The sequence below is a fragment of the Dinoponera quadriceps genome, unplaced genomic scaffold (genome assembly GCF_001313825.1).
Source record: "Dinoponera quadriceps isolate SergipeBrazil2010 unplaced genomic scaffold, ASM131382v1 scaffold1245, whole genome shotgun sequence".
Classification (NCBI taxonomy): Eukaryota; Metazoa; Arthropoda; class Insecta; order Hymenoptera; family Formicidae; genus Dinoponera; species Dinoponera quadriceps.
This window is the reverse complement of record NW_014555320.1, coordinates 234,965-261,240: the sequence shown is the minus strand read 5'-3', so window position 1 is coordinate 261,240 and position 26,276 is coordinate 234,965. Positions and strand designations below refer to the sequence as shown.

Genomic DNA, 26,276 nt, shown 5'->3' with positions numbered 1-26,276 from the left:
GGGCCCCCCCCCCCCCGATCTATATATTTCGCCATCGGGACACCTCCGGCCAGTCGGAGGACGTCGCGCTGGGACGCGCGGTCTCGTCGCCGCCGCCTCGTGCAGCACTCGGGCCTAATTACCGGGTCGCGCATAATCGCCGCAAATTAAGGAATTCGAGCCGCGAACGTACGAGCCGGGCCCCGATTAATTGGCCGGCTTGATTGCCACTTGCCGTCCCGCTAAGCGCTAGATTGTAAACACTCGGCCCGTTAATTGTCCGGCCGCGCGAGTGTCGCGCGCGCGCGCGAGTTGTTGTACCCTCGGAGCCGATAATTAAGCCTGGCCGCGGGCTCGCTCTTGCTCGCTCGCGTGGGCATACCGGGTGATTCACGAAGATACGGTGGTGCCGCGCGGCGTCTAATTGCCGAGGTAATTTAGGCGGATAAATGGCTTTCCGCGAACGCGGGCTCGATCACGAGTAGTGATCGCGAGCCGTAGTGCGCAATTTCGGTTTCTTAAAACCGAACGCCGGGCAATTACGCGGGATATAAAATATTCGCACGGCGACACGTGTGCGTACAGTCGTTATGGACGTTCCCTTTCCTGCTCCTTCTTCTTTTTGCCTTTTTTACGAGCTAAGGCAATTAGTTGCTCGGACACGAATACTCCGGTCAGCGAGTAATCTTTTCTACGGAATCGCCGCTCGCAAATAGCGCCGTTGGTCTAAAGTTGTCCTTAAAGGCCGTGATATATTCAGTTTACGGCGAGATCAAATAGGGAAGGAAAAAATCAACGGAAAGGGGATAAGCATAGAAACACGTCAAAACGGTCGGCGTATCGAAACTGAAGCGACGTTTCGCGAAATGTCTCGTGCGTAGGGGGAAAGGGGGTAGGATGGCGAGCTTAAGCTTTGTTAATTTTTCTTCACCTTTGTAGTAACTTAAAAATAATGATCAATTTTTTTCTTTCGGAGTTGCTGAAGACTAAAATTTTTTGAGAACGTGTCAGTTTCGTTATCTTGCTCCCATATGTCGGTAAAAATTAGTATTTTTATACATACACAAAACATCATTTTTACGAACTTCTTATATTATTTTGTTGTTATAGTGTCTATACAATATGACAAAGTACAAATAAATATATTATTTTCAGAAAATGTGACTTATGACAACATAACTGAAAGAAAATAATATCTAGACAGAAAAAAAAAAACAATTATTTATAATTATATATAATTTAAAATAAAGTATATGAAATGTCAATTTACCTGCATATGATATTCACACATGATACATCATCTAACACCATAATCACTATATTAATTTATTCAATTAAAGAAGTATGGCAATATGAGAAATAAAAAATAAAAATATATTATTATTTTATGTATTTTTAAATATGCTACATAGTAGTTTTATAGAGAAAGTGAAAATATTTATTACAATTATATAATTTTTTACGAAAAAATATTACAAAAAATTATATATGAATGTATCTAAAATATATTTCTCATTATATTATCAATTGTCGTTGAAAGATTAATTAAAATCAAACTGCAGTAGATTATTTATTATTATTAAAATCTCCTAATAAGTTGGACACCGATTCGTTATTTGTTACTAGCTTAGTAAAATCGGCAGATCGTATTATACCCCTTTCCTCTATTCTCTCCGTAGAAACGAAAACTCACGAGAGATCGGCGCTTTAATGCGTGGATCGCTATTTTCATACGGCAGTTGTTCGTACAACTTCGATTACGAGCTTTACGGGATACCGAGCACGTCACGGCACGTCGAAGAACGATAACGCTTTTCCGCCTGTCACTTTCAATAGCCGCGCGAACACCCTGTGTTTTTTCTCTCGCATTCGGCGGGTTACAAATTTGTCGAAAATCGCAACACTCGTCCGGCCGCGTGTCAGTCAGATGTTTAAATAAAGCCGACCGACGCCGAGCAGCGAGACACAATGTAATAACGGAGTAATGGGCGCGTAAATTTTTTATCGTCATCGAAGCGCATTCGTCCGAGAATACCGAGCGAGCGTGTGCGCGCGCTCGCCGGCCACGTTTGAGCGACACGAAACGATCGCCTATTCGCGGCGTGGCGGACTTTTTCGCGTGGACATTATTACGATCCCATTATTTGTGGTCGCCATTCCCTAACCCGGAGTCACATTTTTCATCTTTAACGGCAGATTGATAGTTTCGCCATTATCGTTTTGCCGCGCATTCCGCGTTTAATAGTCCTTCCCGTTCCCCCCCTTCATTCTGCCTCACTCCAGCCGCCGCTCCATTGCGTAATGCATTCGAACTATTATTTGAAGTATTAATAGCGCCTCAATTTTCGCCGAGGCGCGAGGTCGCTCGGCGTTTCGCGCTATAAAATCGCGGCCTCCGATCGCCGGCACCCTCTCCGCGAGTTGCCGATCCACTCGGCCCTGTTTCGCAACCGGCGATTAATTTTTCGACGAGATGACGAGAAGGAAGGAAGAAAAAGCCGCGCTCTGCCGAGTATTTGCCGGTCGACGCTCCGGTTATCGCCGGCGTTTCGCTTCCTGCTTCCGCCTGTCCGCCGCGCGTCCACTCGAAATTGCGATGCTACTTTGATACTTTTAAGGATAAACTTGTGACTACCCAAATGGCCCATAGACTGTGAAAAACTACTTTGATGAGACGCTGACACTTATGAACTTCTCTCGTGAACCTATAATTCGGTAGATTTCATTTTAACGCTCCACCAGTTAATTCTTCATCTCTGGATCATCGAGTGAATAATTTCACTCGAAATTAAAGAGTAAATACGATGTATTCCGTTACCAGAATATTTTCACTCTAATCGATTGAAACATTCTCTTGTATGGAGTCAAAATCCGCTTTAAGCTTGAATGAAATATTCAGTGTTGCGATCTCGAGTGGAAGTATTTTTACTGCTCCTTCGAGTGAAAATATTGTCACTTTTCGCTCGTTTCAAGCGAGATTTCACTCCAAACAATTTAAACAGTGACTATAATTCATTTACTATGGTTTTAAATTATGATATTATAATTTAACAAATACCAAATATTTTCCTATCAGTTGTCTTAGCCTCTACTATATTATAGAATTAAACATTTAATACAGGACTAAAATTTCGACTCGGATAATGGTCAATAACGCGTGACGTGAGCAGAAGTATATTTTCGACCGACGGGAGGTTGTTTTGAAAGCAACGTCGACAAACATGTCGACAAAAGATACGACGAAACATCGTGGACTCGATAAGGCGCGAAACCGATTTTCTCCCTTTTTCCTTGATATAATTTCTTGCATTTTTCGAGACGCACGATCAGTTTCGGTGGACATTTACGGGCACGGAGTTACTTAGAATTCATTTCATCGGGCTGTCTCTCTCTCTCTTTCTCTTTCTGAGAAAGAGAACGTTGCCAGCTGACTGGACAAGACGGCAAATTAAAGGGGCCGACGGTATCTCGCTCGTAAAATCCGCGTCCACGAATGCTCGAGTGTCGTCGCATCGTCGACGACGCGGATCGATTCCTCTGAGTGTGGAGTCTCGAAGGCGAATTTGTGCGGAATCTGCTGGGAAAATTATGCAAAGCACAAGCGAGATCGTTAATCTCGCCGAAATTTTGCCGCAAAAACGATTGAGCTGCACTCAAGAACGATCGTTATTAGTATTTATATGTCCGAAAATGACGGCGTTTACTTATAAGATATGATTATCACAATTTTTTATCTAATCTGCAAGACTGAGCGAGAAGACACTGAGAAAGAGAGAAAGAGAGAGAGAGAGAGAGAGAGAGAGAGAGAGAGAAAGGTTGATATCATTAAAATTATATCGATTTTCGGCGCCAATTATATACGGGGAAAAATGCTGTTGCATATTAGTAGAATTCGTCAGCAGTGCCATAATTGGAGTAAATCTTTATTCAATAACACACGAAAAGGAAAGTTTGGTTAAATTTATGTGATAATAAGCAAACGTATTTTTGAAGGATATAGAGACATTCTGATCGTAAAAACCGAATTTGGTTTACAAAGAACGAAAAATACTGTTTGCTTTAACCAAAACGCGTTTGGTTTGTACATTGTTCGATAAATTCAACCAAACTTCTCGCCATGCACACCGAGAGAAATGATAGTTATTTTCGGCTACAACTATGTCCTCTTTTTGATCTCAACGACAAAAATAGCAGTATGCACGCAAAATTATTATCACCGACACTACAGTAACACTTACCAGAAGAATGGTGCTCCCGATTCGAATTATTTTACTACGTGGCGTGTAATAATGCTGTTATAATTACAAATACCCGATATTTTTCTCTCAGTGCAATATTATCGAATACATCATGCGACTCAAGCTGCATTAGCATCGCTGGAATCAAGAAGATTTACATCATTCACGGCGCTGTTGATCGATTCTGTTAACACGTATCGGCGCATTTTCTTCCGTAGCATCTTCTCGTAACGACGAAGCAATAACAGTAATACACATATAAGTTTGTTATCACCGACACCATAGCGGTACTTACTATGAAAAACGATTGTCCCGGCTGTAATTCTTTTCACCGTGCGATCGTGTAGTCACGCAAATATTCAAACACTTTGTTTTTTTTCAATGCGACGTAATCCACGCGAGAATTAGCCGCGACGACCGCGTACAATAAAATGATACTCGCGGCGCCGATCAGGCAACGCGGCGCGTTTTTGCCCCAGGTGACATCACTTGCAGTTGATGTAACCACGAAGATCAAGATCCCGCAATCGCGCTTACGACCTCCGCTACGGACAGTAATTAAATCTCGCGACGGAATTCCTAGTAGACAACGGTTGAATCGATTATTTCCTTTTCTGTCGGCGATCGACGGATTCTGATCTCGGTATTGTTGGGAAAAATCGCGCATCTCGCGGTGGCGTCACGATGGCTCGAAGACGACCGATCGTTTTCGAGGACTAACCCAGATTATCCGGAGCGAGGCCGAGCGGTCTGTGAAGTGGATGAGAGAGATTCCAGCAAAAGTGTTAGTCAGATTGCGCCGATGTGATGTTTCCTTCTCTCTTTCCTCCTGTTCGCCTCTCTCTCTCTCTCACTCGTGAGTGCGCATTATTCAAAGGTGGCGTAATGAAACCGGGCACGGTTCGGCGCGGCGTTAATTGAGGAGGAGACGATTACGCATGTCGCGCGAATAAGACGCTTCGTCAGTCTCAACTACGCGTCATTGGGTCGCGTCGGACCGAAGGACGGCGCCGATCCTCGTTGCAGAAGCGCTGGCGGGAAAAATCGCGATGCGCGTCGAGTCCCCGAGAAAATCGTAAAAATCCTCTCGAAACTGGAGCAGTGGCGAGCGAGCGCGCGAGTTCAAGGTCTGGTCGTTACCTTCGTTTCCTCGCTCGCGCGTTGACATTTCCACCTACACGTTTGCCTGGCTCGGCGTGTCTGCGCAGCCGCGACCGCCGTTCCCGATTTCTAGTGAAAGATCCGGCCGCGTTCGAAATCGCGACCGGTCGAATCTCGCGGGCCCTCCAGCGGACGACGCATTCCGCTCGTTTTATTCGCGAGGTTCGTCCTCGGACGCGGAGGAGAGGCGGGCGCGAGGTATAAAAATAAGAGAACGCGCCGATCCATCGAGCGCGATTAATTTTGATGAGAGAGGAGGGACGAGAGGAAAGAAAAAAAAAACGAGAAGAAGAGACCAGGCGAATCCCTCACGCGGTGACTGGAACTGCCGAGGCGGCAGTCGGTGGTGGCGGGAATGCGGCGATAATATTTAAAAATAGAGACGAGACGGAGCGCTGGGACGCGCGATACTCTCGCTCGCTCTCGCGAGGGGGACATAATAATAATTCCCGAAATTAAACCGAACCGTCGGTGCGCACACGCGCGCGCACACACATACAGCAGCGCTGCCTGTGGAAAGTACTGCTCGTTGGCAAATCCGAAACGTTTCGCAACAGGTGTGGCGGAAATTCGGTACGTCCGTGGCTGAAACTTAAGCTGCCGCGCGAGCTGTGTAACACACGCCGAGACACTTGTTGCCAACAAGTCGGAAATTTACCGTGTTTTACCGGCAAAAATGCCGCACGTCGGTTTAGAACTGGCGATGATCTATTAATCCCGAACAACGCGTAACGCGGTGTCCGCGCGCTGAGTCCTTCTCTCTCGGCCTACACCCGAGATTCGTCATTTTCGTCCTGTGTTAAAGCTTTAATTCTCTGCGACATAGTAGGAGTTAAGATAGCAAGATCAATTTTCACACACACACACACACACACATACTTTCAATTCTGATAATATAATAATTATAATAATTAACTCCTACTTTGACCCTGATGATACCTTAAATGTCCATTTCCGCTGTTTTAGCTCAAAATAAGTTGTTCAAGATAGGATTAAAATTAAATCTATAATAGGATTGAAAGTTCAAAAGTGAGGTTAATATCTATCTATCAAAGTAGGTTTTTACTAGACTACAGGCCATCTAAATAGCCGCAAACTATCCTGATGGACATTATTGATTCAAGAGAGAAATTAACAAGTGTTCGGTATTGTTAAACAGGAGCTAAAATAGCATAAGAGATTGAATCTTTCAACACTGATAATATAATTTATTTCTACTCTGACCTTGACGATATTGTAAGTTTCGAAATAGTTGTTTCGAGGTAGAATTGAAATCGAATCTGTGAAATTCAAGATTCAAGGAAGAAGTCAATAAATTTAAGTAGATAAAAGTAGAGAGAAAGTTTCGATAAATTTTTATTAAGCTGCAAGCTATTTAAATAGGTACAAACTATCCTTAAGAGCTTCGAAGTAATATAAAAATGTTCGACTCGGATACTTTCGGAACCTTTCCGAGACAGCTGACCGGCCGGTCTCCCTCATTTCGAGCCTCGCTGAAACCGATATACATTGAAAAACACGTGTGGATAAGGATAAAAAAAAAATCGCCAGAAAAATTCGAATCGCGCTCACGTTGCAAGTCAACGCCCCGCGTTAATCGCGAGAACGGAACAACTGCGAAATCGAGTGGGAGGGAAAGCGGTTGATAATCAAAATTCCCGAAAAATGACTTAGCGGTTCAGTGAAGTCGCTGAAAAGCACCGAACGTCGATAAACGAGAGACACAATGGGAACGTGGGAACCGCTTATCAATCGCGCTGCAACGGTTTGTGGCTCGGCGAGCTCGGTTACAACGGTATAATTAGTTCTTACGCGTTACAAAACAATTTGCAAGAATGTAATTAGTGCCTCGCGTGTGTTACAAAGATCACTCGCTCGCGAGTCTGCAAAGCGCCGTATCGTGTCGCGCGCATTGATTTCCATTGATTTACCGCAAAGTGGCGCGCACGGGGAGAGCCTCAAGGTGGATTTGCATGTCGGACAGGCTTACTTTATTAACTAAGCGCGCAGCTTTTTGCCGCAATAGCCGTGCGCGCTAAAATAATTAGCGGCTAGGCCAATAATGATACCGGCCGGTATCACTTCGAAATTCCGCGCATATCTGCGCTGCCCATCGCAAAACGCATGCAACCGTTCGCGCGAGTAGCGTGCGTAAATGTATACGCCCGTATTTACGGTGAGTGATTTTTCGACGATACCGTATAACGCCCACTCTCGCATTGAAATCGTCGCGATCGAGTTCGATGGACTGGATCTATCGGTGCGCGTTAATCGGGCTCAATAGCTACTCGCCTGTCATACAATCGTCGGTCCCGCTAAGCGCGACCATTGATTCTTACGCTGCCTTACGCATTGATATTATCCGTCCGTACCCGGATATACAAAATTAAGATGGCTAAACGTGTGTTGAACGCAAACGAACATACACCGAGGAAAGAGTGTTTCGCATCTGCGACTATAATCTGCGGCTGTAATTCGCGGTCATCATTTCTGTAGCGACATATGGTGAACAATTTTGTTAATTCAACACAAGGTGAATGTAGTGAAGAGTCACCCAAATATTATGCCAAAAATTCACACCAAATTAATACGTTAATCGACAATGAATGTAAACAATGTATTATTTTAACGTTAACACATGTTGAATAGAGATTTAACACAAAATATTGAGATAATATAAACAAAACATATTAACATATGTTAAAAATTTAACATATGTTAAATTTTGGGTATGTGAAAAATTTCACACAAAAGTTTTAACAAGAATCGCTTTTAACACAAGTACGAAACGTTCTTTACCGCGCAATGTGTTTTCTTTTTCTCTCTTTCGCATATCGCTTCACTCATTCATCCGTAACAAAAGTGATATGCAACGTGTATAGAAAAAGACGAGCAGTCCGATGAGTTACGAAAGTTATAAGAGAGAGAGAGAGAGAGAACGAGAGAACGAATAAAGAACGCGGGAAACGAGTTATGGAATTTTCTCAAATCAGACATCGCAATCTCGGACGTCGCGAAATCGCTCTTCCGCGATGTGTTCTCTCCGTTGTGGCGCGGCGGCGGCGATCTAACGGCGCTAATCGGCCAACGATTTCTACGAATCGGTTACAATGTAACGATCACCGGCCATTGCTACGTGCACTTCCGCGCGCGCATGTTCACGCGCGCGCGCGCGCCGAAAGGAGAGCGCGCGCCGCTTTCCCACAGGAATCGCTCGTGCATAAAAACGCCAAACGACGGCATAATTGCCCGGTCGTTAATTCCCTCCGTAACACACTTAGCAATAAAATCATTTACACCCGACCGGGCCCGGCCGGTCGGCTGACCGTCCGGCCCGTTCGTTTATTATGAACCATAGAAATCGCTTTCTCTCTCCCCGCCGTGACTTTCGGCCGGCCGAGTTCATCGGTTTTTGCCGGATCGCCCGGCATCACGTTTCTTCAAACAACGATCACTCTCGTGACTTTCGATCGCTCGATTCTACGCTTCTCGCGCCGACATCCATCGCGCAAACCGCTAGAAGAGAGCGAAAAAAACGAAACGCTCGACGAAAAAATGAGACCGCTGTTCCTTCGCTTTGGACTTTGTACAAAAGAGAAAGAACAGTATCTCGGATTGTAAAATATGCAAAAAAAGAAAAGTAGGAGACCTCGGCGAAGTGTAATTATATAGTGTTTGGAAATTTGTGATGAATCTCTTCCCGGGACGAAATTTTGGTTTTACATTAAGTCTAATTAGTTCTACGTTAAGTCTTTAAGTAGAGAAATAACTTCCCGTTTGTCCCATTATTGGTGCTTTCTTGAAACTACAAAGGGAATTTAAATCTCCCGGTGGGAAATTTTAAATTCTATGTTAAGTCTTCAAGTGGAAAAGTCGGAAACAACTTCCCATTTGTAGCATCAAAGGAGCACGATACGAGACCTTTGCAGACTTAATGTATAATTAAATAGATTTGATGTACTTAATGGACTTAATGGATTTAATGTAAAATATGTGAGAAAGACAACAAATTTCGATTCGGGTTCTCACGAGACGCCGGTCGCGTTTTGGAACAACGAGGAAAGCCGGCGTGTTCCGGCCGAGTCGTGAAAGCGAATTGGCCCTCCCGCCGGAGATCATAATGTTCACGGGTAAATTTTAGCATTACAAATCGCCGTGGACTAATCGCTAATAACTTAAGCACGACCGGCATTCGTAGAGAAGTCATTAACACCGCGAGCGATCGCTCACGTTTCGCTCCGTGAAAAAGTCCCGGTCCCGTTATTCACGGCGACGCGCGATCAGAACGAGTCGCGTTGGCAGCACCGATTAATTTTTCAGCGCTAAATTCGTGTCGTTTTTAGACGCGATCGCCAGCGAAGCGGCAATCACGCGCCGAGTTATTTCCAAGCGTGAGTATCGATGAAGCGTAAAGGCCGGGCATATTCATCTGACACAGTCGACGTAACACGAAAACTCGCCGCGATTTATCACGTCGCTTCCTTAATTATAGACTTTCTAACACCTTCCTCGTCAATTCCGGCGTAACCGAAGAACGTCAAAAAGTCCCGCGATATTTAGAGCGTCCACTTATAGACGTGAGTCATCGGCTCTATAAATGAATAAATAATATATAAATAAACAACCAAATAGAGTTTCTTAAATAGATGGTAAAAAGGAAGCATGAAAAAATACGAAGGAACGTTAGATTTTTATTGTTGTGCACTATTTGCTAATTATTCGTCGTCGTTGAGATTCATGTGTTCAAAGTTTTCAACTTTGGAATTACACATGATTGTACGCGACGATTATATCCTGCTTTGAAACCGAAGAAGAATCCGCGGTAATTACCACTGTCGTACAAGTAAACGCGTGAGCGCACTGTTAGCACTTATTGCGTAATCATTACAATGTCACGACGGCTCGATAAAGAACGCAGTCGATTCCGCGGGATTCAATTCGCGGGAACTGCTCGCGAACGCGCTCGGGTTTATTAGTGCATGATCCGCGATAATTTATTATTCTTCCCTTCGTACGTGGAATTACGCAACTGCCGGACAAGTATAACCGAGCCTCTCGTGAAAACGTCTCTGCCGGACGTGCGTACTTTAATTAAACGCCGCTTCCGGTCTGTCATTAACTCGCTCGCTTACCGGTCGACGACGATTAGAGCGCGAGGTTCGCGCGAGAACGCGCAGCGCTCGCTCGATTCAACTCGATCTCTTTTCGAAACCGGAAAAATTCCCCGCCGAAAATTATCATTTCGATGGGTTTTCCCAAATCGGAAACGATCTCGGAGATCGCCGGGCCGCATCCTGTTACACAATTTCGACGACGTGGAACAAAATCAATTCCCTTCGATTCTTTAAGAACTTTGACGGGTTTTTCGTTACTTGGCGTTGAAACAGCGATGCATTTCTTCGTGCAAGAGAGAAGAAACATAACTACACGGAGGAAATATTATAGTAAAAATTAGAATAAAATTTTGGTAAAAAAACTTGGACCATACAGAGATTATGATCGGAATTACAATAGTTTTACTTACAAATATTATACACGTTTGACTTTTTATTGCAAAAATATTGTAATTACTTGAATGTTGTGTTACTATAATACGGAACAAGCATATTTCATTATAATAAAGAAGAAATCTTGCAATTTTTGTGTAATTTCTTTTAGTAGTACAACTAGTATTATACATTATACTACGTTTATAACTAAGATTACAATATGTCAATAGTAAGTTTTAACATATAATTCATTAAACTGAAAGTATTGGTATTTATTATTTTAAATATTCGCGATAAACATTACAATAGTCGTTTAATAATATATTTTGTTCGATTTGAAATATCATTTCAACGATGTATGGAACAGTGAGCGATCGCCGATAGTGCAAAGTTCATTAAAAATGGTAATGCACGCCATTATGTATATTTAAATATCATTAAAAACAGTCTGCCTGGGTGAAGAGAACGAGTCAGGTTATATTGAGATGATGTCATCTGTAATGTCATCTCACGTACCTTCTTGAAAGTTTTCATTGTGAAAATATCGCGAAAAGAAGTGTAATTTCAATGTAATTTTTACTGAACAATATTTTCTCCGCGTACGCCGAGAATAAGTCGCAGCTCCCGGCGACGCGATTTTTCGCCAGCCGAGCCGCCGTTGTATAACCCGCTGCTTTACGCGTTGTTTATTTCTGCGTTATACGCGAATTACGGCTAGCCGGCCTTTACGGTAGTTAGTGCACCGTAGACATTTCTGGCAGCCGCTGCCGTGGGTGCCACTAATGCCTTGCCAACACCACGTCGCATCAACGCGAAATGTACTCGCGCTATTCATTCAGCGTGCGCGCGAGGATGATAAGTGGAATCGGCAAGTAGAAAAAGAATTTATCCGCGCACCGAGTCCCTGAGTGGAGTAAGCAAGAAGATTATTATCATTTACGCGGTAACGCTCCACCAGAAAGCTGCATTCTTCGTGAGCGGACAAAGCCCTCTCGCCCGGTGTATCGGACACTTTAGTGTGCCGTCACTTCTAATCACGCAAAAAATACGACACGATTATGATTTGATTCTACTTCCGATCTGAAAATTTCATTTAACGCCTATTCTGATATTCTGAAGCCTAACCACTTTTGATTCTACTCAACTTACAGCTTCCATTTAAAGTCTGTAAATTCTACTTGGATGGTTTGCTGCTTTTACTGCGATATTTCTAAATTCTTCTTAATTTCTTATAATATAAATAAACGAAATATTAATAAATTCAAATTCTTTTTCTCCTAAGTCATTTTTTAATCTTGTTACAATTAATCAAAATAATAAACATGGAAATTTAAGCGTGTTAAAATATGTAATATTTATAAGGAAGGCAAGTAATATGTGTTAGTTTTTTTGAAACAGAAACGTTTTTATTATATAATTATTGAAGACAGTTATTATTACAGTTAAGAATTGTTAGAAGAAGTTCCAATCGTTAACTTAACATCATTATTCAAGTTCTTATTAACTTACAGGAATACCAACATACATCTCATTATTAATAATCATGTGAACACAAGCTGCAACAATATTGTTAATAAGAATTAATTTAATATTATTTTACACGCACATTTATAAAATTAATATCATAAAAAGTAACATTTATGTAAAAAAAAGGATTGCTATAATATATAAAATTATCTCCTTGAATAACTAATAATCAAAATTAGACCTAAAGCTTTCTCATCAAAAGTAGATCTAAAATTTCGATTCAGAATACTTCCTCATTTTTTATCCCGAGACAATGTTCCTTTTCTGATCGCCTGAAAAGCGTTCAATATCGCGCCAGGTTTTTAATCCTTAATTCATCGATTTATTCTCGCGTCAATCGTATAATTACACCGAGTTCATAAGCGATGCGGCCGCCGGTCCCGTGTGTGTCATTAATAACGATCGACGCAGGCGCTAATTTCAGCGGCGTTTTCCGTCAACGAAGCCCTACTCACGCCTTAAATTGTTTATTTCTCCGCTTCGTAGGGCGGGACGCGCGCGACATTGTCCTAATTATAGCGTAGCGATCGGCGACGGGTGCTCTCTCACGCGCATCGCGCTTTTCGTTCATTCTTTCTCGCGATCGCACTTCCCAAGTGCCTTGAATTATTCCATTAGGAACGGCTGTGTTCTATAAAAGCGTCCATTCCACATGCCCGACGTGTTGCCTTGGTATTTTTACAGCTTATTTCCGCGCTTATTGTGCTAAAACCATCGGAGGTATGGACCAGCTTGGCGCTTTTAAAGACAGATGCGATTTAATCATTCCGTTTTTGGAAGCATCTGTGACCCATTTTTCCTTACGCTTCTGAAACGAGAGGTCGAATGTAACGAGAGGCATATATTTTATGCATATACACACACATACAGACATACGTGTAATTTCTTTCTTTCTTCCTAAAAAAAGGCGTAAAACTTCAAGCTCGAATATATCGGAGTGTTGAAGCCTCTTCTTTTTTAGATCTGTTTTTCTTAGCTGAATTAGGCTGCACTTTTCTTCCTTTAGAATGAAATTCGTAATCGAGTATTGAAACTACGTAATCGAGTATTGAAAGGAAAAGGAACGACGTTTTTAGTGCAGCACATTTAAAAAGAACGAACCTTTTCTCAATGCAAGTTGTTGCTTGCTTCGACTCGCGGCTGTCATCGCGAGGATTATGCATTTTGACAGCAACGGAGATATCGTCTCTCATCAAAGAATTTCGGTCTGATGCTTATTTTGTTACACGAACTGAGATTTTTTCCGTGCAGTAGTAATTAGCTAAATAGCGCGCATCTGTGCTTGTCTGATGTTTCAATCGCGTGTCAACGTGACTCATCAGATTGTTTTAAGTGGCTCGCGATTACATCAATATATCTGAAACTTACGCTGCAATTCTAAATAAATTTATAAATAAATTGTAAGATTGTAGTTTATGAAGCAATCGTAAGAATCTGACTTACAGTAAGTTACAATTCTGTACCGCCCATGGTTACATGTTTATATTTATGTTTATGTTTACGATGAGCGTAAGTAATTTCAAATATATATAACTAGTCATTTAAGAGTTGCGCGTGATTACGCGTAAATTCCGGTTTACCATAGTGTTTTAAGCCTTAAGAAATTGACCAATCACGGTCGATTATTCTCCTCACATTCGACTGTGACTGGTCAACTTCTCAAGACTTAAGCCGTAAAACACCTATTGTAGACCGCGACTCAAGAAAAATCATCGACTTATTTGCAGATTCAGGTGTTCCCATTATTTTAATCATCAAGTATGTACAGTAGACTCCATTAATGCTGTCCCATTCCTTAAGTATAGTGACATAGAAAATCTCCAACCAGGAGCATTATTTGTGCATCATGACTATTGATAATTTGACAAATCGACGACGATTTTACAAAACGGCAGTCATGACAATTATTCAAACGCACAATTATTCAAAAACGTGTCTAATTGGAAATTGTTAACGTTACTATGTTCAAGGAATGGGACAGCATTAATAGAGTCTGTTATATTAATTATTTACAATAGATCTAGATGGATCGCAGTGACTATAGACCATAGACCATAGTGAGATAGCCTTCAGCCGTCCGATTAGTGATTAATGATCAGCGATATACTATTAAGTTTTCACGTGTAATTTGAACACTTTTTATTCATATTTTTTGACAGTTACTAAAAGATTTCCCATATAATATTTATGGCTTACAAAAAGCTTCTGCCGTAAGATTTACGAGGAATCGTACGATGCGCATAGAATGACAATCCCAGTCACAAGTTCTTACAAGTCTAACGAGAAAATACGGAGTTGTAGTTTCAAGAAAACATTTTATGCCCTCAATATTTGCCCCAAATCATCATTTTTTTAACCTTCTTTCACAGCGATTTGCCATCAATCACACACAGAGTCGTGAACTTTTTTATTTAAGACCAGATACAAGACAGTCATTGCGCGTTACTCGGGCACAAAGACTCAGAGGCACAAAACATTGTCTCGAATCGACAAGTCGGCCATTCTCTTAATTACCGAGAGACCCTTGTAACTAATAGAAATCCGTCGCACGGCCTGTTAGATTGCTCACCCCAAGCGGAAAGCGCGATATATCGCGGGCGCGAAAATCCAGCTTGATCCGAGTTGCGTTAAACGCCTGGTACACTTTTTCTCGCTGGCGGCGGGCGGACTCTGTTCGAGTTCTCTTCGTTACCTCCTCCGAGCACGCACCCACCTTTTTCACACTCTCCCTTCCCCGCGTCCCGCTCGATTCTCTCTCACCGAAGAGAGTTCACCGGAGTCACTGCGGCGGTCCTTGACGTCGAGTCACCATCGATCGATCGACCACGCGGCTTCTTCCGCAACGACGTGCCTCCGCAATTCGAACTTTCCCGCTTCGGGCTTCTCCTTCCCTCCCTTTTCTCACCCGAGGAGGAAGTTCTTCGCTCGAGAGCGGAAGGAACGCGCAAAAGGTCCGCTCGTCGACGAATCCTCGTCGCGCCGACGATCGGAGAACGTGCTATTACCTCGCCGAGTGTCACGGCTAGAGGAGGGAAACTAGAGGTCCGCGGGGACTGGGAACCCCGGGTCCTCGATCCTCGATCGCGCTCGTCGGTCCTCCATCCTCGGCTACGCGAGCACTCGCTCCGCGGGCGAAAGAGCGCGCGTCTCTTCTTCGCTCGACGTTGTCGTAGGTCGCGATCGATCACTCACGTGGCTGGTGCGCGACAATGTGTCGCGCGGCAGAAATTAAGAGAATCGAAGTCGGAGCGTCAGCCCGCGGCGCACTTGCGCGCTCCGGAAAGAACGTCGGATTCGCGCGCTCGATCGGGGTGATCAGCCGGTGTGCCACGCGGCGTATTAATTGCACGGACACACGAGAAGCTGAAGTCTGATACGAGAAGAGTTTCTTGTCTCTCGAGAGCGACCGGCGAGCGATCGGCCGGTGCGTCGTCTATCTCTCTCGCTCGGAGACCACAACACCGCTTCACCTCGTAACCGGCGCGTCTCGGGGAAGTAATCGGAGTAACGTGACTTGCACGATACCTCGCGGCTACCACTCTCTCGGAGTTTTTGTCCTAATCACACAAGTTCCATCGGTCCCATTTCGACAAATGGCGCGAGATCCTGGCCGATACGATCTCACTCCCCTGTAACGAGCGTCATCGGCGATGAGGGATTCTCACACCGCCGCGGGGCAACATGACGACCTTCCGTGACACATAACCGAGGGAGGGGTCGAGGGGAGGGAAGCAAGGTGTTTCATCAGAGAGGTGAAGTTCTTCTCTCTTTCAGAGCGCCCTCCCGTGCGAGTTCATCGCGAGTCCTCCACCGGTCCACAGACACCGGAGAGACACTTCCGGATCACAGTCGCTTCCGCGACGTCCCTGTGTCTCTCCAAATGCGGAAGGTCGAAAAGTCTCTCCGCTGTACGTGTGTGTGGGCGCGCGCGCTATTCTACCTCGCGGTGGCTGCACTCGACTCACGTGGCGGCCTGCTCGGAACCCTTGTCAGCGGTGACCACTTCCTCGGGCCGTCGACCAATCGGCTGCGCGGCAGGACGCCGCGAGCTATGATCGCGGATCCTCGCCCGCGCTCGGCCGCGCTCGGTAGCCGCTCGTCTCCGTCGCGCTCACGCCGCCTGTCACACATACACCGAGCACTCAGGCACGTGCGTGTACGCGCGTGTGCCGCGTGGTCGGCGCGACGATGACGACGGCTGGACACCTCAACCACTTTCCGAACTGGTCCGGCCGGGACGGATCGCGCGGCGACGCCTACGACCAGGACGACGTGGACGTCCAGGACTGGCCGTGGTCCTGGTACCGCTTCCACCGGTCTCCGCACGCATGAAAGCACGCGCTGCCTCGCATCGAGCGTGCGCCTCGTCCAGCGTCCGACACGATACTACCTCTCTCCCCTTCCTCTCTATCTTTCTCGCTCTCCCTACGCCCCCTCCACCGCCGCCGCTCGCTCCGTCTCCCTCTGGTCGCGATCCCCGCGCGCGGGTAGGGAGGATGTGGGGAGAACCTCTCTGGTAGCCGCTCATTAAACGCCGCGGTGACGTCAGGAGCAACGATACTCTCGAAATTCGCGAGGGAGTGAGAGAGAGAGAGAGGAGGCGGCGGTCTGTTCGCGCCTCTCGCCGCGTGATTGATCCCGGCGCGATCATGATTGATAAATAGCGCGAGATACCGGGAGCTCGGCGAATTTCGCGAATCGACGCGATGACGAGACGACGATGCCGGAGAGAGACCGACGCGCTCCGTTGGAGTTCCCGGTTTTATCATTGATTTCGGTGGATAACGCCCGCTGTCAATCAGAAGTTGAGCGAGCAATCCGTGCTTGCTTGATTTCGATGATTTTTCCTTTCGACTTTACTCTCGATTTTCGCATCACAGCATCACTGCTATTACGCGTCGGTTTGATTGCATCATATCGAAGCGGCCGACAGTGACAGCTCGTTGAACTCGCGCGATCCCGGCAGAATTCCGAAGAATGGCCGCGAGTTTTCGGGAAGATCTCAGAGCCGCGTCCGAACGCGCGGTCATCCTGTCCTCCCGCGCGTTTTCGCGATCATTAACGCGCGCCTCTCTGTGCGTCGTTCCGCCACGCGATAGCACAAAGCGTTTCGCGGCGACGTCGGGACTCGCGGATCGGTAATCCGCGTGATCCGCACCGATCCGATCGATCCGCACGGTGAAACTATGTTAGCGATTGTTATCGATCATCCGGTCGGCGCAGCAGAGAGAGTGGAAGGAAAGGTCGATAATCGCTTGTGCATCCCGCGACTGATGTAGCGGAGCAGTTCGATTCGCGCGTTCCCCGCTGAAACGACGTGATTCCACGCTGTGCTTCGTCGACTGGGACGTACGGCCTGAGAACATCCCGGGGACATCCGAGGGGATCACTCGAGAAAGAGAGAGACAGATAGTTTTATTATCCCGTGGGACACAGGTATTCTCTTGGGCATACACAAAGCAATTTCGGCTGAAAAGCCAGTACAGAGCGTGCAGTAAGGAAAACAACAGCGACGTAACGCAGTAAGAATGTAATAAAAGCAGGTAATAATATACTAATAACAGATAATGGTAAGTAATAGCTCTATAGAGAGGAAGCAAAATCTATAGCAGCGGCGAAGCAGTAGCGAAAAGAAAAAGCAATGGTACGCTAATAGTAGATAATAGCTCTGCTGAAAGCAAAATTTATAGCAGCAGCGAAGTAATATTATGAGAAAGAGAAATTCATCATTAATTAATACGGTGAAACCTGACACACCGTACCGACCGTTCTCCTTTTTCTTACTACATAAGTCAAAACGGTCAATAAGGAGGTCTTTCAAGATTTAGTAGATAATTAATAAAGGTGTGTTAAAAAAAGAAAAAGAGGAAGCATTACTTATTTAGCGCTGTAGGTTAGAGACCCCTCAAGAGCTTTCAAACATTATCGTGAAAAGAAGAATTATATTTACAGAGGCTTTGTTGTGATTCAACTATATAGAAATAGAACGGCCCTCTAAGAACCAAATCGCGATTGTTTCAGTGACGTTATTAATAAATTGTTACACGAGGATATATTGTTCAGCGTCAACCCATGCTCGATTGGTGCCATTACTAGCCTTGTTTCAGCAGATGGTTATAAAATTTCGCCTTGAAAGCCCCGACGAAGACCGCGCACCTAACATCAGACAGCGGATTATTTCACAGTCTGCAGCATTTAAAAGAACGCATACATAACACGGTTCGACATTGAGGCACCACCATTAAATCAGGCGCTGATCTCGTGTTTTTGCAAGGATCTCGAAAATGTATCTCATTGTGAACGGAGAGTCGGGCCTACGCTTTTTAATGATGTTATATAAGAGACAGCCTACAAAAAGGAGAGGGGAGAGCGAAACAGTGTGAGAAAGCGAACGAGAGAGAGTAGAGTATTTATTGATACCTTGAGGATACAGTATACCCATAGAGTTTACAATGACGCGAGAAAAAGAGTGGGGCTCCAGAATGGATAAGGCTAATGATAAAAGAAATAGCAATATGACTAAAGTATGGTAATACACGCATAATCTAATGAATCGAATGAATTGAATAGACACGTGGTCTATGAGGCGAGTAAATATGGAATACGAGCCATAGAGAAGAAGCGATATTATATATAACAAAAATAAAATAAAGAGAAACAGCATGATTGATTAAGTGAATTACAAAGAGTACCTATATTAAAGCCACAATGCAATACACGAGAGAGAGAGAGAGAGAGAGATGCATTATTTATTACGCATTCCAGGACATTGTCTCCTTAATTGCACAACGACAAAAATGATTCTTTTTACAATAATCAACATTTTGTACACTTAGGAAAAAAGAAAGAAAATTACAATATCGCATAAATATCATTAATTAAAATGATATGGTATTGTTCAGACCGACCGAACATTATGTATCAAGAGATTGTTTTTAAAAGATAATTATATGAGCCTGGTTTTTTGTCAAGCGCACCTACCGAAGAAAGAAAGAGAGAGAGAAAAAGAGAGAGGGGGACTCGCGCTTACTCTCCGGATACTCTCGGACGCCTCTTAAACACCCCATCGTTCGCGCGAGAGATAAACCGAAATGCTCGCGAATAGCCGCGATATTGCGACGTTAGCGGAGATACACGCGAGACACGTCGCTCGCACGGGAAATGACGATGTACCGTGCGGGTGTCTCGGGGAATCTCGCTTGGACGACATTAGCGAGCGCATAGGAAGTGCGATTTAAATTCGCGGAAGAACGCTCGGAGATGCGGGGCAAAACGTTGCTCGGACGAGTGAGGAACCGAGAGAGAATGAGAGATAGGGAGGAAAGAGAGAGAGAGAGAGGGGATGTCGTCGTGGGTGGTCCGTCTAAAACGTCCGTAGCTACTTGGAAATGGATTTCGCCGCGCTCGCGCGACGTCCACCGCTATTTAAAGATGAGGAGGAGAGATGTACACGCGCGCGCGCGTCCGTATTCTTTTTCCCGTCTCGCGCTCTCCGCGCGGAGGAGAGTTCGTCTGGCATCGGCAGCACGCGCGACTCCGCTGGAAAACCGCCGTGAGTGCAAAGACACCTTTCACGCGATACCATCGTCGGCGGTAATCACCGGGGCGAAAGGTCCCGGCACTTAAAGGCTCGGTTTCGTCTTCGGGTTTTGTAATGAGAGGCGCGCCGGCGTCGTGTATTTATTTTCAATAAACGCACAAAGAGAGAGAGAGAGAGAGAAATGTCCGGCACGGATCGAAACGGGCCGGCGCTCGATCGCTCGCTCGTGAGCGCGTGAATGTAGATGTTAACGACGAGAGAGTATCACACAGTCACGATTAGGGATAATATTATTATTGTCGAGCGTGTGGAGCCGCGCAGGAGAAGAATGGCCGAGTGGAAACGTGACTCCGGGGCCGGTGCGCGCCTTCTTTATCTACTCGAATTTGTGAACTTAGCCGCATCACACACGCTCGTCGAGGTTTATCTTACCGTCCGCATGTAAGTGAGTGCCATCGTAGAGCCGTGAAACCCCGACGGCGTGTCGATGACTTTCTTTATGGGTCAAGTTCGATTATGCGCGTCGCGATGCGTGATGCTCTCTCGTGCCGCCGCTGTGTCGACCGTGTCAAGAGGGAAATCTTGAGCGCGAGATCGGTTATTCTCGTACACGCGCTGCCGATGGCGCTGGTAATGCTGTTCATCCGCGTGTACCTTTACAATTTGTAAAAAGGTAAAAACGGTATGGCGCTGTTGTATTAATAGTTAAGCGGGTTCGCGCGCGCATGAAGCGGAGCTCCGCCAGTTCGAATCACAAAGATAGCCATTCGATAAAGAGCAATTTGACGTTACCCGAAAAAGTCGCCCCGACGGTTACTCCCGCGCGAATCTGCCGTCTTTCTTCCTACGTTCCTTTTTTTCTCTCTCCTCGCCTCGAAACGAGTGTAATTGACATGTTGAACGAATCTTCCTTAACGAATGAAATTTGGCAGCCCCGCTGGTAACATAAAACCGACATTTATAGAAGCTTACGTTAACATGACGCAAGCACGTTCAACATCCAGCCGCGCGCGCTGACACCGTCTCTGATATAATAATATACGTAACAGATATCGTTAGTCTGCGCGAGCGCGCGGCTTTCGTGGCGTGTTGGATTAAATGTACAAACGCGCTTTCACCGGAAAGTATTATCAATGAGTTCACGTCTAAAGGCGGAACGCGCGCGGCTCGAAATATCCGGCGCCCCCGGCGTTAAAACTCGCGGTTCGCGGGGCTGGTTGACGCGATAATTATTGCGGATTATCCGCCTACCTGCCGCGATCCGTACTTAATTGACGGACAATCGTTTAAATAAATGAGGTATTTTCAGCGAGGCGAGTGGCCGCGCGGTAAGTTCGCGTTTAAAGTTGGTCAACCGATATATATCCGAGGTGCGGTATTAGAAAAGAACGTTTCTTCCCTCCCCCTCTTCTTTCCTTTTATAGGGGAAAGGGGTTAAAATTACAATCTTAAAATTTGCCGGTCATTTTCGTAGCGACGTAAAAAGAATTGATTTTTTCATGAGTAGCTCAAAGCTTTGTCCACGATCAGCACAAATTGAAAGATTTATTAAATAAATTAGAATTTTGTTTTTAATCGAAATTTTTTGAAAACGTGTCATATTGGCCTTATATGTGGGTGACAAAGATGACAAAAATTGTCAAAGATTACAAAGACTGCAAATAAATATTAATATGTGTGTGTTTCTAATTCTTTTATTCCTGTTGAGATTATTATCGCCGTTCCGCTGATGAAGGTGAAACGCACGTGTGTCAACTCGCAGTTCACGGTGAACTCTGTGACAGGAAGTTATCGCCGCGAACCGGACTCCTACATGCAAGCGGCGTTACTGTCCGAAAATAGCTGAATTTCAGAAACAATCGCAAACTCGCGACGCGAATGCGATTCGAAGCCGAGACCTTTCGCATATTCAATCGGGAAGTGGAATATTACGGAACCAATGTATGATAATAAGATCGTATGTGTGTGTGTGTGTGTGGATTGACGCGCGAATATGCGTAATAATAAAATTTTAGGACGTCAAATATGAGAAATGAAATCAAGGGACGATCGTGCTTTCCTCGAAAAGGGCGCAGAAAATTTCTCTCCGCTTGAGACACTTGCTGAGAAGAGCGCGAATTTGTCAGGCGAATTCGATTATCTTCCGGTATCTTTAAAGTTTAATTTTTCGTAAATGCGTTTTCTTATTATTTGTTGTGTTTCTTATATAGTAAGAAACATTTTGTATACGTGTTAAAATTTTTGTCAAAATTTTTATATTAAAATTTTATTATATCCGTGTTAATTTAACATATTATATTCAACGTATAAGTGGGTGGGTAAAATGGCACATTTTATACTTTAGTATCGATTAACTTATTAATTTCGTGTTAATTTCTGTTATTTTTCAACATATTCACCTTGTGCTAAATTAACACAAAAATTTGAGTGGACAATTTGGGACATGCGAAATGTTTTAAATTTAGCACAAAATATTTTACCGCATATGTTGCTTATTATTTTATTCTTTTATTATTTTACTATTTCTTGTATTTCTAGTATAAATGATTTGCATATACCGCTTTTCATGCACGGCTCACGTGTTTCGGACACAATATAAATCATAAGAAGTTGTTAGAGGAGAGCATTAGAAGAGGACGAGAGAGTCGAGCCGAGTCGTTGGTTATATTGTCTCGCATTAATGTCTTGCGTTGTTATCTCGCGTTGCCTCACGTCATGTTGCGTCGATCGGGCGTTCAATCGAGTGTTTATTTTTTGCGTATAGGCGAGGCTTCACGAGTGCAACGGATCCGTCCGGTGAGCATGTCGCGTATAATTGGTCCCGACGGATCTCACACTCGATATCTGATAAATCCACTTACGGGGGAAAATTAATCATCGAACGATATCCTTCTCCGCCACCGGACTGTTAGCCTCACATTATGCAAAATTGTAAAATAAATGACCAAACAATGAGTCACACACGGTTATTCGATCATAATGGGCCTCGCGAAAGAGGGAGAGAGATATATCGTTCCCCACGTGCTAATTCCCGAAACACAGCCGAAGCAGGCAGAGCCGGAGATTTCTAACGGCGGCTTTCAAACGCTCGAAAGTTTAACAATCGCTTCTTGTCAATTAGCATCGCGCGGCCACGTGATTTATCGTGGAACCGGTTGCGCTATCGGCCATCCTACGTTCTGTCTTGGGCAGTTATTTCGAACGAAACGAACGCGTCGCCGCTGCCACCTACATTACTACAAAAGCGAGCCGATTAATTAAAGTCGAAACATCCGCGCTCGCGAGCGCACCTCGAAATAGAGCCCGGCACCCGCGCGGCCCAAATACACACGCTCGCGCGTTCCGGTATCGCTGCGATAATTATTTCGGATAAATTGTGCGCCACCTACGCGCAACGGTCGGGTTGCGCAGGCAAGCCGAAGCGCGAAACATTTGTGAGCCGAAATAGCACGACGTGGCCGCACACGTATCGCCCACTGTATACGCCACTTCTCATTGTTTTTCTTAGACTGCAAGGTCGGCCCCGGCGTTATTGCGGGACCGCGCTTAACTAACGCGGGGGAAACTTTTGCAAAACGATCTTTCGACGAACCCACGCGAAACGCGACGTGGAGGGAAGTCGCGGGGAGAAACGGTCGAAGCTGAAGATGTGGACGTCGAAGATACGAATATGTCGATGCGAGTCTCGAGTATTTAAGTCGAAGCGTCGAGCCCGCTTATTCTCTCTTGAGAGAAAAGAAACAGAGAGAAAGAAAGAGCTGTCTACGATGACACTTTATTTATGATGTAATCGACCACCGGCAAGATGGACGATGACAACGGAGGCGCCTCAAAGGCCTCCGAGGAAGTCGTCGAGCGACGATCTTCGAATACTCTCTCTCTCGCCGACGATAATATGAAACGTCCTGTACTCGATGTGGTCTCGGAAGAAGCTGGCTCCTCTCTCTCTCTCTCTCTCTCACTCTCTCTTTATCCCTCTCCCTCTTCTGCCGACCCGATGTCATTAGCACATTCGAGTTCTTGCTAGAGACGACTTAATGCCGCGCCAAGATAGCTCTGAGAGAGAGAGAGACGCGAAGAGAAAACGGTAAAATGTGTTTACTCAAGTGTGTTCATTAGTACTCAGGGGGGAGGGGGTATAGGCGACCATTTGGCCGGCGCAACTATAATTAGTTAACGACATCCACCGGCAGACTCGGCAGCGACCTCTCTCCCCGACCGACATCAATTCCTCGGGATCGAGCTCGATTCGCGCGGCGGAAATGATTATCATATAGAATCGCGAACGAGATATTTCCCGAGGCGGATAGGTTGGAAGGGCTAAGAAGGGGATTAACGATGATCATTAGTCGGCGGAAGAGAGCAGGGCGGAAGGGTAAAAAGAAACGAGACGGGGCGACGGTGGAGGAGGAGGATGGGGAGGAGGTGGATAAGGAAGAAGAGAAAGGAGATGGGGGAGCGAGGACGAAAGCGAAACGGCGGGGGTTGAGGCTGTTTCGCCGGCGAGTAATTTGATCGAACGGGTCGAATTAGCGACAGAGCGAAAACTCGTCTAAGGAGCGCACGTAGGAGGAGAGAAGACGATGCCTCCCCCACTGTCCCCCCCCCCCTCTCTCTCTCTCTGCGCCTTCACCCCACCCCATATGCTATAAACGCGCAGCTCAGAATTAGCGTGGCCGGCACATGCTAAACATTCAATAAAGCGCTCGAAAGCCGTCCGGAATAATCGTAATCATAAATAATCGAGGCCTAAATATACGTCGGAGCTCGCGGTAATACGCCGCGCGGAACCTTCTCTCTTTCCCTCTCTAGCCTTTCTCTTCTTCTCTCTTTCTCTCTCTCTTCCTTTCTCCCGAGTACCAACTGCTGTCCGCGAACCGTTAACACGCGTATGGAAATCAGCGGCTACCGGGTGATCGCCCGTTTCCTCTCCCTTTTCCTTCCTTTTTCCCTCGTCCTTTCCTGCGTTTCTGTTTCTGCGTGCACTTTTCCCCGGCCGCGTCGCCCGCCGCTCCCGCGCCGCGCCTCTTTCGTGGCAGGAGGGAAAGGAAGAGAGAGAGAGAGAGAGAGAGAGAGAGAGACAAAAAAGGAAAAAAGAAACAAGATAATAGGTCCGCACCGTGTGCGTTTTGCGTAATGAATCGGCTGCCATTAGCATATAGATGCCGCGGTTAGGCCGGATAGCCGGATGACGAAGCGACGACCGGGACGGTATTGTATCGGGTTACGAGCGCGTATTACGAATTACCACCACGATGAACTCGGAATTAGGCTTGCGCGAGACGGAAGACAGATGTCGGGACACCTGACTCTTTTCAAATCACGTCCGCACGACGACGTACGTACGTACGTTCGTATGGCCGCTACATACGGCTTGCCTACCGGTCGGTCCGAATTAATTAACGCGCATCGTCCGAATATCCGGGTCGGGCTGGAATCCAAATAGATAGCCGCTTTTGTCGAATCAATAATTAGCGCAATACCCCGAGTCGAAATTTGGATGCTACTTCGACGCTCTTAAGGATAATCTGCGTCCGCTCAGATGATCTATGGACTAACGAAAACCTACTTTGATGATACTGACTCTTATTAACTTCTTTCTTAAACTTTTAATTCTACGGATTTAATTTCAATGTAACCTTGAGCGATCTTTTGAATAGGAAAATAGGAACGATCTATTTTCATGCAAAAAAAAGCGAAAAGGGAAATTTAAGACATCATCAGGTTCAAAGTGGGAGTAAATTATAATGTTATAATTGTAGCTGAATCTATTTCGCTATCTTAGCTTCACTATGATTATAGTTACAAATAGCAAATATATTTCTCTCTGTGCACACGAGGAAAAGATAACTCGCGAATTTCGCACGCGGAGTCCTTGTCTCGCGGAAGAGCGGATGTGACGTTCGACGACAGCTCTCGGCCGCGTCGAAGTAGTCACGGACAAAACGTACGATTAAGTAAGCGTGTCCGCGATCATCATTAGCGCGCAATAATGATTAATGGTTGAGTTTAGCATGTACATCTCTCGGTGCGCGACGCAACGTCGCGGGGTCTCCTCGCGCACAAACGGACATATGGTCGGCTGGCTCGGCCGATTAGACACATTTGCATCACAATGCTCAAGTCTGCCCACCGCATAGACCAGGGCCCGCTCGATGTATCCGCCTCTCTGTCTTTCGCACGGCCTCTGTCTTGCTCGCCGCTTTATTACGTGCGTGTACAGGGCGTAGTCTATGCCGACATAATGGTACTTGGTCGAGGAAGAGAGAAACAGAGAGAGAGAGGGAGGGGAAGAGAGAGGCACGGAAAAGCGGGAGGAGAGAAAAAAGTGTTGCAGCTTTC

General features: G+C 45.4%; 1 protein-coding gene across 3 annotated transcripts in view; it reads right to left on the bottom strand.

Annotated features, from left to right (window-relative positions):
• Positions 1-26,276, bottom strand: part of LOC106743815 (zinc finger homeobox protein 3-like) — a 406,062-nt gene that overhangs the window by 329,969 nt on the left and 49,817 nt on the right. The window contains exon 1 of one of the 3 annotated variants that reach the window (XM_014618019.1): positions 14,964-16,765. The exons of the other annotated variants lie outside the window; for them this stretch is intronic. The gene's annotated coding sequence lies outside the window, so the exon portion shown is untranslated. Of the gene's footprint in view, positions 1-14,963; positions 16,766-26,276 lie in introns of those variants that run through there. 3 annotated transcript variants of the gene reach the window in all.